Below are 13874 nucleotides of genomic sequence, written 5' to 3'. Positions count from 1 at the left end.
AACGGCAAGGGAAGACGCTAGGCCTGGACTCCGCTGCAGGGCTTTTGTCAACGGCGAGGTAAGGCTTCTTCTTTTCTTCGGAGCAGCGAGAGGTTCGCGCTGAAGGAGAAAATAATGAGCTGCTGACGATTGAACCGCGCTTATATAGGGACGCGTTCCTCCCGCGCGCGGGTTCAAACGTCATTGGTCTGTAATTTGTACAGACGTTAACCAATAGGCTTCAGTCACGGAGTAAACAGGAGTTTCCCCCATAGCGTCAGCTAACTGACGCAATGCGAAGTGAACCGTATTGAAAGGGAACTAAGCAAACGTTTCCTCCTTGGCCATCCAGCATTACTGCATTAATGCTCCTGAACCATAAACACGAGCCAGCACACCAGCTCCTTTATTTTTAGCATGAGGAGACTTGCTTGCATCCATGCTGAGCAGAGCCGGACTCTGGACTCCCGTGCAGCGCTGATCCCAAGTCAGTAGAAAGTGATAAGGAACGCTGGCTAAGATGGGAAGCAGCCCTGCTGACAGATGACGGGTGCAACAGGCTGTTTCTCTGACATTCACTGCGACTGCACAAGCATCACTGCCACTGGCAGATAGGGAAGGGAAAATAAGGCAGTAACAATGGTGAACAAGAGAATGAAGTAAACACAACATACAGTATGACTACTGCAGAATTTCACTTGCAGTCTCTGTGTCTGGTGGGGATGTCATGCAAGTAAATTGTTTAGATAGCCATTCGTCAAAACCTCTGCTTTGGATTTCTTATGACATACACACCTGGTTGTGTTTCTGGGATGTCAGTCCTGTGGTTCTGCCCTGATGAATGAACCACAACAAGTTCTGTGTGGAATACCGAAGAGTTTAGTTAGCTTTCCAACCTGAAGAGTTAGCCAGCTAAAGATTAGAGTTATTAGATGTGAAACCTTTTTTTTAATTCAAGTTATAAAGTGTCATTAATTTTCCTCTTTCACATTACAAAGTGCTGCACAATAATGAGCAGCAAAACTTTTGTGTTAAATGGTTTCATGCTGTTAACAAAAAAAAAAATGATTGAAAAACTCTCCGGGTGAGTGGTTTTTATGCCGTTTTAAATGAAAATCTGATATGAAATTGTTCATTTAATCCCACATGTTTATTCTAATGTGAAATTACTTTTATTTATTTTCGTACTAAATGTAAGTGGTTAGCGTGTAGGCTGCGAGTTTGACCAAAATAAACCCTTAATCTCATGTGAAATAAATGTTGCAAAAACCTAAAGAAGTGTCTCATTGTACATGCATACACACATATATTCTTTCACAAACCTCACTGGCTGTAACCTTTACCCGAGTCCTCTGTCATCATCTTTCGTTTAGTTACCCATCCCCAAACCCACCCGACCCCCTGCTCTCCCACGCCCATCCAATCACGGCCGTCCTTATCTGGCTTCTCTTGTAGGGCTTATCTCTCTCTCCTCTGTCCTGATGGCAATCTCGTCCACGTTGGCTCTGTTTGCGTCTCCTCGCCCTCTGTGTCGACTCCTTCTCCCTGATAAACTTGGATGTTTTATTCAGCAGGCCAGAGGAAACGCTGGCCTTCCTGATAGAAGTCCATCTAGCTAATGATTAGCTTGTAGCAGATGTCTTGCCTCACAGAAGTGATTTTGCAGCACCTCCTTGAGCTTACATTTTGATTGGTCTGTGCCGGGTTACAAGGATCTTGAACTCAAATAAACAACGTTTGGTGAATGCCTCAAAAGTGTAACAGGAGTCATGATGTGTGCTTGTTAGGATGCCTTTACATTAACACATGTAGCAGCGACTTCTATTCAAAGCAACTGAACCCACGACCTTAGCACTGCTCTTAGTTACAAACGTACAGCATGTATGTATTCAAATAAGAAAATACCAAAATCGTGTTGGTATCTATGCTTAACTTTCAGCAGCTCAACTATAAACTTTACAGTATTTGCAAGTTTGCATATCAGGTGTTTTATTGGCTGAAGGTTTTGGCCAATAAATTAGGCCCCTGAAATGGGGAATCTCATTTGGCCTGACAGTTTTCCCATAATTCACCAGAGACCGCAGACAGTCAGGTAGCTACAGAAGGTAGCTAGCGGGGACTGGTTGCCAGTTTCCTCTCTCTTTCACTCTCTCATTCCTTCTGTGATCTAATGTGGGAGTCGTAAGATGTCAGAATGACTTAGTGTTTACCTGGAAAGGCATTGCTGTACAGCATCAGAATGGGCGACAGCAGATGGTGAGCGGTGTTGTCTAATGGCATCAATGAGAAAGGACATCCCTCTACCATACGACAGTGATACTCTCTTCAAAACTCACACATACCTAAATTAAATATGCATCACATACTTATCACGGCTATGCACTATTTGTAATTAAATCAAGAGTGCTTCTTAATTCAACTCAAGATTTGTAAGGAACCCAATTTAGCATGCTGCAATAAGAGGGTAATAAAAAACTGGTTTCCCTTTGAAGAAAGTAATTTTGTCTTACTCAATTTTCAGATTGTTTAAAATGAAATTCACTTAATTTGTTAAGTTATTTTTCTGAAGATGTAATAGACCCTTTCACTGTTTGTACACAATGATGACCTAGCAACGTATGTGCACGCATTTTGGCAACGGAAGTATGGTAAGAGTATAAAGTGGGCGCTGCAGACGCGAGCATTTTTTAATATGTCCTCGCTCCAATCAACACGTTTAATCGTCTGCAGCCACGGTTCTACTGAAACGGCTGTGATGCTGGAAAACCGTTTTGATAAACTTTCTGAGTTGTTAACACGTTAGAACCACTGGGGAACAACGCCACTTCTGTTGGCAAAATGCGCACGCAACTATTTGATCACGTGGGCTGTAAGAGGGTCTAGTGCAGGGGTAGGCAATGTCGGTACTAGAGTGCCGATGTCCTGCCAATTTTAGCTTGAGCTCTAATCAAGCACACTTGAACAACTAATCAAGGTCTAAAGAGTCACCTGAAACCTACAGGTAGGCGAGGTTTTATCAGGGTTGGAGCTAAAATCTGCAGGACATCGGCACACCAGCACCGACGGTGCCTACCTTTGGTCCGTTGTAATGTTTCCCCTGCCATCTCCCCTCACTCACCTGACTACATCACCCATCATCATTTGCAGACTCTATTTATATTCACCATTGTCTTTATTCATTGCGGTTCTCGTCTTTGTTTTATGTGTATTACATCATGATCTACAGAATCTATGAATTAAAGTTATATATTTAATGTTACCTCCTTGTCCTTCCTACACATACTGTGACAGTAATATCATGCTTTTCATTGCTCTAGTGTCTCAGATATTTCAAATATTAAAGCACAGGTAAACAAGTACACACTACACTCAAAAAATGCTGGGTTATTTTCAACCCAGCGTTGGGTGAAAAAGTGATGAACCAAAGGGCAGTGGGCTATAATTTAACTCATGCTGGGTTGTTTTAACCCATTGTTGGGTCAAATATAAACATTTACTGGGTTAAGTTAATCCATTGGCTAGGCTTGACACTTTAAGCCCAATGCTGTGTTGAAAATAACCCAGCGTTTTTTAGAGTGTATAGTCTCTCAGTGATTGTGGGTGCTGTTCACTGACTGATGCCTCTGTGTAGTTCCTCCTGAACAATTGCTCCCATTACCATTGGAACATATGGAACACGATGACCAATGTTGCGTGTAGAGAGACATGTGTGTGATTAATCAAGGGGGTTTTACCCTCTACGGCCCCTCAGGAGCGTTTGTACACGGCCAACTGGAGACGCCTTAATGCACAACTCTAATAAAACACTGTCTTTACTAGAAGCAGACTTGGTAGTGTCGTAGTCCCCTAATAAACGTGAAGGACACCTGATGGCCAGGTGTTTTGTGCAGATATGGGCCTTCATGGTCCTGTTTTTATATAGTCAGAATCCACCCAACCGTATCCTCAAGTTTATGAACTCCAAAAGGACTGGGTCTACTTGTATCCATATGCTGTGTTTATTAAAGGCACATTAAAGGCATGGGTCAAAACCAGGTAACACGGCAAACCAGGCAAAAAATCTAAACACAGGTACAATGGAAAACATCCAGAATTGCATAACAATAGAAACAACAACACTTCACAAAATACAGAAGAAAGTCCATCATATTTATAGGCCACATCCCAAATGATACAGTTCATGTGTACTGGCGATCTCATGGACATAGAATGGCCTCAAATGCACAAGTCCACAGGAACGTAGGGCAGGGTTTCCCAAACTTACCCTGAAGGGTCAGAGCACTACAGAGTTTAGGTCCAACCCTAATCAAACTTAACCACCTGTGATTTTCTAGTGATCATGAAGACCTTGATTAGCTTGCTCAGGTGTGTTTAATCAGGGTTGGAGCTAAACTCTGCAGGGTAAGTTTGGGGAACCCTGCCGTAAGGTGTCTAATGTGCCTTTTTAGGTTTCAAAAGGGTGCTCATGTGCTTCCCCTTTAAATCGATATGCGCCATTGATGCAAGCTTCGCAGCAGACTTCTTCCCGACAATCAAATCTGTGTTACGTCATGAAAGGTCAGACTTGTATGAAGACCTTGAGTATTTAAGGTGCCATTTGGGACAGGGCTTTTGTGTTTGAGAAGTAGTGAAAGGAAGTAACATCAGCGGAAGATATATTTCGGGAGATGGTACACTCAGCTGGCGAGGAAGGGGCGGATATGACACACACTTAGGGTGCCTCACAGCTCCAATATGAGCTCCAAAATGGAAGATGATTCAGTCTGAAAATGTAAAGTGGTGAGCCTAGTAAAAGGTCATCCAAACTGACAAGTCTCTCTCCCTCCCTCTCTCTCTCTCTATGGGACATTACAGTCATTTCACTGGACAGAGATATTCAGTCAGACCGTCAGTTCTCTTTCAATGCCCTCAGTAGTTGTAACGATACACCATTCGTCAAACTTTTATGACCCCCTCCCCCACCCGTTGACAGGTCGTTTTTATGACCCTTTGACAGGGGGGCGGGACCATCAATCAAAATCTGTACAAGTTGTCAACTTTAGACAGAAAGTATTTAATGGTTTTATTGCCGGTCATTTAGAGTGATTGTTTTTCCTGAGTGTGTTTTATGTTAAGCGTATGGTGTCATGTTTAATGACGGCTCGTGTTTCGACATTTACTGTTTATTGACATTTGATGTCAGCCCTCAACCATCCTCCCACCTTTGCTCGCCCCGTGCGCTTCTCAATACTGACTTTCACACCGCGGGTGTGTTGTTGAATCTAAAGTTTTGCAACAGCATAAGTTTATTTAAAGGCAATCACTAATCATATATATATATATATATTAGATGTACCAGGCTACGCTTAAAGCCGATGTTTTCTATCGAGCTATAGTTTCTGATCAGACACAAAGTCTGAACTAAATAAAATTTTAAACGGTTCACGAAGTCCGGGAATCTTTTCATGACCTGGTCTACAGTTTCACGCGTATTAAAGATCCGGCGGTGTCTGACAAAGCGTCGGGTGATTGTTCATATCTGTCATTTAAAATAAAGTTAATAAATGTAATTCTGTCCACTATGGCAAAATAGGAATTTATTTTAGATTTAGGGGAATCTTTAACCATGTCTCTGATTAAAACTTTTGATTGTAACATCACAAGTTATTTAATTAAATATTCTGTATACGGGTATAGTTTAAGCAATGACCTGAGCCATTACCTTCGGAGCCGTCAATACTACATTCTTTAGACGATAGTCTAAATAAATAAATTTTTAAACGGTTCAGGAATTCCGTGAATCTTTTCATAACCTGCACTATAGTTTCACGCGTATTAAAGATCCGGCGGTGCCTGACAAAGCGCCGGGTGAGTGTTCATATCTGCCATTTTAAAATAATGTTAATAAATGTAATTCTGTCCACTATGGCAAAATAGGATTTTATTTTAGATTTAGGGGAGTCTTTAACCAAGTCTCTGACTAAGACATGTGTATACGTGCACAGATGGTGACAGAGAAACTTACATATGACGTTAATAAACTTTTAAATGTTTTTAAGACGTATTCACACCATTTTGGGGTTTTATTTTTAATTAAAGGCTTCTTAAAACATGTGTGAATATGTGTATATTATACAAAGAGTCTTATATTGTCTGCTCTGACAAAAATAAAGTATTTTTTAGGTTTAGGGGAATTGACTGCGTGTGTCTTATAAATACAACTTGATAATACGTTTGTTTTGTAAAGAGACTTCTTTAAAGTCACGCAAGAATAAAATATTTTAGTTGTAACTGGTTAAACTTAAAGCCGATATTTTCTATCGAACTAGTCTATTTTCTGTTCAGACACAAAGTTTTCTGATGCTGATATTATGTCAGGGTGTGTTTGTGTGGGGGTCGTGTGATGTAATCTTTGAAAGTTTATGACCGAACCTTTATTGGGGAGCGACAAGAGATCTCCCGGAATCAGTTTGGATGGAGCAGAGCTGTTATACTCAAGTCTATTGGTATGTATGTGTTTCGCTGTGTTCGTGCCAGTATTTTGTATGATTTATTTAAAAACTAAAAATTCGATCTCTGGTATTGCAGCGAAATTGTCTAAACTGGTATTAACTATTCCTGGTAAATCGCGGAGAAGAGTGGCCTGAACAAAAAAGTCAGACCGAGACTAGAACCTCCCGCAGCGTAACACGGAAATCTTGGAACAAAAGAGACGCCGACTGGCTCGTGTTGTCCGGTGTGTTTTTATTTAATCCTGTTACAATAGATTTAAACAAACTGGTTTGGTTTAATATTTTCTAATAACATGTGTTATCTGTTTTAAAGGTTTGGATATCAGAGGCAAAGCGAACGTTGTGTGTACTATTGCAAAATATATAGCGGATCTCCACGGTACGTTTATCTTGCATAAGAAAATTGTTTTATTTAGATATTTGTCCTAATAACTTTGTTTTTATCTGTTTACAGGTTAGGATACAGACCACAACGCTTTGGACGTATCTTTAAAAAAGATTAAAATCAGAGACTTTTTGGATTTGTCTGGGGACATTTTAAACATTTTGTGGCAAATTGGATTTAAAACATTTCGGATACTGGATACCTAGTTTGATTTGTCCACAGAGCTTGTTTAAGACGTTTTCACCGCATTTTAGGGTTTATTTTTAATCAAAGGCTTCTTAAAACATGTGTGAAAATGTGTATATTATACAATGAGTCTTATATTGTCTGCTCTGACATAAATAAATTTTTATATTAGATTTTAGATCAATTGACTGTGTGTGTTTTATGTCAAGCGTATGCTGTTATGTTTAATGACGGCTCGTGTGACAGCTTGTGTTTAGGCATTTGATGTCAGATATCACCCTTCCTCCCTCCTTTCGCACAAGACCTGCATTCTTTCACAGGGGTGCGTGTTGTAAAGCGATTAAAGATTTCTAAAACTCAATGTTGGTAAAACAATCCCCCATTACGGTGTCAAAAAAGTAAAATGTTTATTTTAGATTTAGACAAATCATGAACAATGCTACGATTAAAACATTTGTTTGTAACATCACAAGTTATTTAATGAAATATTCCGTATACGTGTATAGTTTAAGCAATGGTCTGAGCCATAACCTTCGGAGCCGGCAATACTATAATCTTTAGACGAAAGTCTAAACTAAATAAAATTTTAAACGATTCATGAGTTCCGTGAATCTTTTCATGACCTGCTCTATAGATTCACACGTATTAAAGATCCGACGGTGCCTGACAAAGCGCCGGGTGAGTGTTCATATATGCCGTTTTAAAATAACCTTAATAAATGTAATTCTGTCCACTATGACAAAATAGGATTTTATTTTAGATTTAGGGGAGTCTTTAACCAAGTCTCTGACTAAGACATGTGTATACGTGCACAGATGGTGACAGAGAAACTTACATATGACGTTAATAAACTTTTAAATGTTTTTAAGACGTATTCACCCCATTTTGGGGTTTTATTTTTAATTAAAGGCTTCTTAAAACATGTGTTAATATGTGTATATTATACAAAGAGTCTTATAGTGTCTGCTCTGACAAAAATAAATTATTATTTTAGATTTTAGGACAAATGACTGCGTCTATCTTATAAATACAACTTGATATATACGTTTGTTTTGTCAATAGACTTCTTTAAAGTCACGCAAGAATAAAATATTTTAGTTTTAACTGGTTAAACTTAAATGTACTATTATCTATTTAACTATAAGCTATATTTTCTGAGCAGATATTTTTCTGTTTCTGATGCTGGTCTTATAACAGTGTGTGGGAGATGATGGCTGTTCACAGCAGGTGGCGGGTTGTAAACTAGGGTCTTTTTAAAACTGTAGTGGTAAAAAATGTAATAGCACATTGACAAAAATAAAGCATTTGGTTGTAACAAATTATTTAATGAAATATTCAGTATGTGTATAGCGATGAACGGTGTCAAAATCACCGGGGTCCCAACAATACTATAGTCTTTAGACTAAAGGGTATTTATTTTAATATAAATAAAATCTTAATCTTTTCGTGCACAATATTCTGATCACGCCATTAGATTGTGTACCAGCGTTTACAATAGAGAACATACGCGGATGAGTGTTCATATACACCGTTAAGAAACTTTTTTTTAAACGATTAAAGACATTTTCAAATCATCTTATGGGGTTTGTTTTAAATTAATGACATCTTAAAACCAACAGGGAATATGTGTTTATTACACAATAAAATGTAATTCTGGCCGCTCTGACAAAATAAGGGTTTAATTTTAGATTTAGTGAATTCTTTAATCAAGGCTCTGATTAAAACACATGAATGCGCGAACCACAGTTGCCAGAGAACGTACGCTGAGGCGCTCTTATGGCGTTAAGAACCTTTTTATTGTTTAAGACATTTTGACCCCATTTCCTGGTTTTGTGTCCGCTGTGGATCCCAACCTCTATGTGTTTATTATACAACAAATGCAATTCTGTCAGCATTTCTAATTTAGAACGCCTTTGATTTAAACATGAGGGTTTTAAAATGAAACGTCCATGTGACTTTTATGACAAAAGCTATTCGATCTTAATTTTTTGTTTTAACATCCAAAAGTTTTATACACAGTCCATAATTAAACAACTAGGTGTGTATGAGTAAGATTATATCTAATGTCACACGAGCAGCACCAAATCACGCATGTGTCTGTGTGTGTGTGTGTGCAACCAGGCTGTTTATGTGTGGGCGTGTTTATGAGCCTGTGTCTTTGCAAGGTGTGTGTGCGTGTGTGTGTGTGTGTGTGTGTGTGTGTGTGTGTGTGTGTTTGCATGGGGGTCTATGATGTCTCTGTTTGTTACTAAAGTTTTGATATTAAGTCTGTGTCCTCATTGACAATAAGTAAGGGTTTTTAGATGTAGGCTTTATTACACAGATACTGATTAAATCATGTTATGCATTATTTGCGATTTAAAGAAACTTAAAAGGTTTAAGACATTTTATCTCACATTGTGGTGTTGTTTTTTAATTAATGTAACCTTAAAACCCTCTGTTATCCATTTAGGGAACAATAAAATGTTAGCAAATATTATTTATCAAAGTTGACGATGTTATAAGCCAGGATGTCACTAACGTGACAACAAACATTTATTTAAAGACAAAACATTTTAACAAAATTGCCATGGCTTACAGAGACACACTAGACTTAATAATAAAAATAAAAATATACTATTCGAACATCCTAACCTGGTATTAGGTTAGATTAGGTTTTAAGGTCAATCAGCGTCTTTAGCTTTACAACTTACAGCACAAAACCCCCAATGACAGGATTTTTATGAAGTGGAGCAGACCCTTGGTATGCCTGTGGGGTTAGGTACAACTAAGGTCAACATCTATCAGTGCATAATAAGCAAACATGAAATTATATTTTAACTATGGTTTGTTAATGATGTTGCTAGGTTCGCGTATTTTTTCTGAAACAAACTTTTCTTTTCAAACTTAGTTAGGATACACACGTTTGTCGCCTCAAACACCTGATCAAAGTTTTTCTTCGCTAGCGACAACTAATGTCTGAGATTTTGTAAATTCATCAGATGTTTCTTACTTGTGTATTTTCTTAAACAAACTTTTTCTTTTCAATCTTAGACAGTCTTCATACGTTTGTCTTTCGATAAGTTGTTCATAGTTTTTCTTCGCTAGTGTCAACTCATGTATGAGATTTGTAAATTTCATCATATGTTCTTACATGTGTATTTTCTGAAACAAATTTATGCTTTTCAAACTCAGGTAGTCATCATACTTTTGTCTCTACATACATTTGTTCAAAGTTTCTTGTAGCTAGTGTCAACTGATGTCTGAGATTTTGTAAATTCAACAGATGGTCTTACGTGTGTATTTCTTAAACAAACATGTTGCTGTTCAAACTTAGGCAGTGTTCATACGTTTGTCTTTTCATAAGTTGTTCATAGTTTTTATTTGTTAGCGTCAACTAATGACAGAGATTTTGTAAACTCATCAGATTCAAACAAAACTCATTCATTTCTGTAGTTTATGTAACACCTTGTCAAACTCTTAAAGGTAGTACTATCTGTTTAAAACAACAATGCAAAGTATTTTAGATTTACTTGATAAATCTTTTACATCAAAACAAACTAGGATAGCAATATGTTTGAATCTGTAACAGGTGATACCACCAATAGCGTGATGTACATAACAAAGTCTGTAAAATAATAAAGATTGATTAGGTTTTTATTTAGTAAACCTTTTAACACAAAGTGTAGAGTCTTTTGTATGTAACAACAAAGATGCGATGAAACAACGCAAAACAAGAGAGGATGCGTTTGTTAAAACACATATAAATTAAGATGCATACATCTACAAATGGGGCAATGTCTTTAATCTATTGGTCCCGAATTTAGAGGCTATACGGCCAAACTATTTCAAACATTGCCCCATTTGTAGATGTATGCATCTTAATTTATATGTGTTTTAACAAACGCATCCTCTCTTGTTTTGCGTTGTTTCATCGCATCTTTGTTGTTACATACAAAAGACTCTACACTTTGTGTTAAAAGGTTTACTAAATAAAAACCTAATCAATCTTTATTATTTTACAGACTTTGTTATGTACATCACGCTATTGGTGGTATCACCTGTTACAGATTCAAACATATTGCTATCCTAGTTTGTTTTGATGTAAAAGATTTATCAAGTAAATCTAAAATACTTTGCATTGTTGTTTTAAACAGATAGTACTACCTTTAAGAGTTTGACAAGGTGTTACATAAACTACAGAAATGAATGAGTTTTGTTTGAATCTGATGAGTTTACAAAATCTCTGTCATTAGTTGACGCTAACAAATAAAAACTATGAACAACTTATGAAAAGACAAACGTATGAACACTGCCTAAGTTTGAACAGCAACATGTTTGTTTAAGAAATACACACGTAAGACCATCTGTTGAATTTACAAAATCTCAGACATCAGTTGACACTAGCTACAAGAAACTTTGAACAAATGTATGTAGAGACAAAAGTATGATGACTACCTGAGTTTGAAAAGCATAAATTTGTTTCAGAAAATACACATGTAAGAACATATGATGAAATTTACAAATCTCATACATGAGTTGACACTAGCGAAGAAAAACTATGAACAACTTATCGAAAGACAAACGTATGAAGACTGTCTAAGATTGAAAAGAAAAAGTTTGTTTAAGAAAATACACAAGTAAGAAACATCTGATGAATTTACAAAATCTCAGACATTAGTTGTCGCTAGCGAAGAAAAACTTTGATCAGGTGTTTGAGGCGACAAACGTGTGTATCCTAACTAAGTTTGAAAAGAAAAGTTTGTTTCAGAAAAAATACGCGAACCTAGCAACATCATTAACAAACCATAGTTAAAATATAATTTCATGTTTGCTTATTATGCACTGATAGATGTTGACCTTAGTTGTACCTAACCCCACAGGCATACCAAGGGTCTGCTCCACTTCATAAAAATCCTGTCATTGGGGGTTTTGTGCTGTAAGTTGTAAAGCTAAAGACGCTGATTGACCTTAAAACCTAATCTAACCTAATACCAGGTTAGGATGTTCGAATAGTATATTTTTATTTTTATTATTAAGTCTAGTGTGTCTCTGTAAGCCATGGCAATTTTGTTAAAATGTTTTGTCTTTAAATAAATGTTTGTTGTCACGTTAGTGACATCCTGGCTTATAACATCGTCAACTTTGATAAATAATATTTGCTAACATTTTATTGTTCCCTAAATGGATAACAGAGGGTTTTAAGGTTACATTAATTAAAAAACAACACCACAATGTGAGATAAAATGTCTTAAACCTTTTAAGTTTCTTTAAATCGCAAATAATGCATAACATGATTTAATCAGTATCTGTGTAATAAAGCCTACATCTAAAAACCCTTACTTATTGTCAATGAGGACACAGACTTAATATCAAAACTTTAGTAACAAACAGAGACATCATAGACCCCCATGCAAACACACACACACACACACACACACACACACGCACACACACCTTGCAAAGACACAGGCTCATAAACACGCCCACACATAAACAGCCTGGTTGCACACACACACACACAGACACATGCGTGATTTGGTGCTGCTCGTGTGACATTAGATATAATCTTACTCATACACACCTAGTTGTTTAATTATGGACTGTGTATAAAACTTTTGGATGTTAAAACAAAAAATTAAGATCGAATAGCTTTTGTCATAAAAGTCACATGGACGTTTCATTTTAAAACCCTCATGTTTAAATCAAAGGCGTTCTAAATTAGAAATGCTGACAGAATTGCATTTGTTGTATAATAAACACATAGAGGTTGGGATCCACAGCGGACACAAAACCAGGAAATGGGGTCAAAATGTCTTAAACAATAAAAAGGTTCTTAACGCCATAAGAGCGCCTCAGCGTACGTTCTCTGGCAACTGTGGTTCGCGCATTCATGTGTTTTAATCAGAGCCTTGATTAAAGAATTCACTAAATCTAAAATTAAACCCTTATTTTGTCAGAGCGGCCAGAATTACATTTTATTGTGTAATAAACACATATTCCCTGTTGGTTTTAAGATGTCATTAATTTAAAACAAACCCCATAAGATGATTTGAAAATGTCTTTAATCGTTTAAAAAAAAGTTTCTTAACGGTGTATATGAACACTCATCCGCGTATGTTCTCTATTGTAAACGCTGGTACACAATCTAATGGCGTGATCAGAATATTGTGCACGAAAAGATTAAGATTTTATTTATATTAAAATAAATACCCTTTAGTCTAAAGACTATAGTATTGTTGGGACCCCGGTGATTTTGACACCGTTCATCGCTATACACATACTGAATATTTCATTAAATAATTTGTTACAACCAAATGCTTTATTTTTGTCAATGTGCTATTACATTTTTTACCACTACAGTTTTAAAAAGACCCTAGTTTACAACCCGCCACCTGCTGTGAACAGCCATCATCTCCCACACACTGTTATAAGACCAGCATCAGAAACAGAAAAATATCTGCTCAGAAAATATAGCTTATAGTTAAATAGATAATAGTACATTTAAGTTTAACCAGTTAAAACTAAAATATTTTATTCTTGCGTGACTTTAAAGAAGTCTATTGACAAAACAAACGTATATATCAAGTTGTATTTATAAGATAGACGCAGTCATTTGTCCTAAAATCTAAAATAATAATTTATTTTTGTCAGAGCAGACACTATAAGACTCTTTGTATAATATACACATATTAACACATGTTTTAAGAAGCCTTTAATTAAAAATAAAACCCCAAAATGGGGTGAATACGTCTTAAAAACATTTAAAAGTTTATTAACGTCATATGTAAGTTTCTCTGTCACCATCTGTGCACGTATACACATGTCTTAGTCAGAGACTTGGTTAAAGACTC

General features: G+C 36.8%; 1 long non-coding RNA gene across 2 annotated transcripts; it reads left to right on the top strand.

Moving 5' to 3' along the window:
• Positions 1–5171: 5171 nt before the first annotated feature.
• LOC135753584 (uncharacterized) lies at positions 5172–7464 on the top strand. Of its 2 annotated transcripts, XR_012335726.1 has the most exons (4): positions 5172–6464; positions 6547–6694; positions 6784–6849; positions 6925–7464. It is a non-coding gene; the product is annotated as an uncharacterized lncRNA (long non-coding RNA). The 2 variants fall into 2 exon arrangements; XR_010533749.2 differs by having other exon boundaries at positions 5172–6694.
• The last annotated feature ends 6410 nt before the right edge of the window (positions 7465–13874 follow it).

This window comes from Paramisgurnus dabryanus, chromosome 22, assembly GCF_030506205.2.
Source record: "Paramisgurnus dabryanus chromosome 22, PD_genome_1.1, whole genome shotgun sequence".
Lineage (NCBI taxonomy): Eukaryota > Metazoa > Chordata > Actinopteri > Cypriniformes > Cobitidae > Paramisgurnus > Paramisgurnus dabryanus.
This window is presented reverse-complemented; position numbering and strand designations above follow the sequence as displayed.